We start from the raw sequence: 2,228 nt of genomic DNA, 5'->3' as shown, positions 1-2,228 counted from the left end.
TCTAAGTATATGCGATCAACATGGTGCAGAAGTCACACAATCGGCGAGGATCCGACAGTGACAGAAAAGTGAGGAATAACCAACTATTTAGATGATATCTGCAGGGGAATAATTATTTCTCTTTTTGCAAGTAGCAAATGCTTTGGTCCTGTTGGATTCCATGCTGTAGAATTGAAATAATCAGCCTAAAGTTACGTGAAACACATATGCGCTAAGGTGCTTGTGCTTGGCGAGTTGATTCGCTCCCAATTCATGATGTCCATATTTATTGCAACCGGCACTTTGACGCAATTAAAATCCAGACTTTCGTCCATTTTGACAGTTTTAAGTAAGAAAGAAAGTGGCTGACCCTTATAGTGATGCTTTAGTCCATTCAGAATGAATGATAGAAGTGTAAATTTAGTTCACATCACTCCTACGAATGTAGAAAATTAAATAAAGCATGTTGCATCTCTAAAAGGTGAGAATGCGACAAGGGAAATAAAATTGATAATTGGAAAGTCTTTAAGCCTGCATTTAAAGGAGTGAGTAGGATTTGATCGGACGCATCCTATGGACTGCTAAGAAAGAGGTCCTAGGCCAAATGGTTCTGCCCTTTTTGCTAAGTGGAACCGGGCGGAGCTGCCTCAGTGTTCAACCACGTGTGAATACGGATGCCTTGCTCCAAAGTACCTGCCTCCACAAATGGACACTTCACACATCAAGAGGAAGTCAACCCTCCAAGCACCGACAGATTCGTGCACATGTGGCTTACATGATATACGGCTGTCTTCTTCAATTTTACAGCTTAGAGACCTACAAGACCAAAGTATGCACGACTTGTCCTTCAATGCATAATTAGTTCTCTGCTGAAATCACCCTAGTAGTTGGCCATTCTCAGCTCTGACAAGGCACGAAGGCATGTCATGCTTACCGCATGTGAGACAACTTCCTAAGGGAATTTACTAGTGGAGATAAGTCAATTTACTTCGGCAAGACGTGACAAGGTGTTTTTGCCTATGAATTACATGGAGGAAAAGGACATGCAGGCATCACCTATTTTATAGGTGAAATTTTTGCTAGTGGGACAGACTACGCCAGATAAGTGGACTCAATAAACTGACCCATCGTAGCATTGCAAGAGACTGTTGTGTCAGCGCTCACACGCCAGCCTGCATCGAGAATCGCCTTCCAATCGCAGGATTAAATCCAACAGCATTAACAATCCACGCTGCGCAAGAGCCGAGAATGGCAATTGCCATTAGCTCACTTGTTCCTCGCCCTACCGCTCGACCGAATGCGAGTAGCGGCCCATCCCAAAGTAGCTGAGTAGAGTAGTGTTGAGTGCTTATTAGCAGCTCTGCGTGGCTGTCGGTTGGAGGAGCAGACACGACTTAACACAATGGCAGGTAAGCACTGGAGGGCGGCCAAGCTAAGGAGCAGGAGTAAGTGTGTGGACTTGCGGACAAGGCTCAGGGGCCTAGGGGAATGATTCGCGCTTCGGGTTTGAATCCCGGCTGAGCCAGCATTTCCCCCTCCTCTGTGTCCATCCCTCTTCAGCACTGTGTATATGACGCAGCACAACATGCAGCGTGCCGTGTGGGTTGGTATAATGTCGTACAATACAGATCGCTTCCATACGACGCAGTGAGATGCAACAGAATAGGATAACATTGTCATATGAAAGGTTATGATAGGACAGGCTAGGATAGAATAAGAAGGGTACAATGTATTGGCATGGGTAGGTGTTGCGCATGTTTTTTTAGCTTCGAGTGTGCCAAAACCGGGATGAGAAACGTGTTGCAGTGAATTGGAGGTAGTTGAAGGGTAATTTTAAGGAAGTTGTGGGTGTAAATTGGGTGGTGAATGAGTAGGTTCACCCGCTTGCATTAATCTACATGGCGCGATAGAGGTGGGTGGGAGGAACCAGGTAGAAAATAAGCACGAGTAGGGCAGCGTGGCCGAGTGGTCTAAGGTGCTGGTTTTAGGCACCATTCTGAAAGGGCACTTGTTTGAATCCCGCCACTGTCATTCTCTTTCGTCTAATCACCGTCAGTATCGCACACAGATGCCACGCAAAGCAACAATTTTAGCGAGTCGGACAGATGCGTCAGTAAGGAGGCGGAAATTGTTGACTCGTCAGGCAGTGGAGAACTGCATCGGAGTACGACTGTCTCTTGGGGGCTGATGGGTAGGAGGTCAAGGCTAAAATCCACCGTCTGGGAAACCTGTCGGCTACCGAAGAGGTC

Source organism: Echinococcus granulosus (genome assembly GCF_000524195.1).
Source record: "Echinococcus granulosus chromosome Unknown EG_S00306, whole genome shotgun sequence".
Classification (NCBI taxonomy): domain Eukaryota; kingdom Metazoa; phylum Platyhelminthes; class Cestoda; order Cyclophyllidea; family Taeniidae; genus Echinococcus; species Echinococcus granulosus.
Note: the sequence above shows the minus strand (reverse complement) of the source record.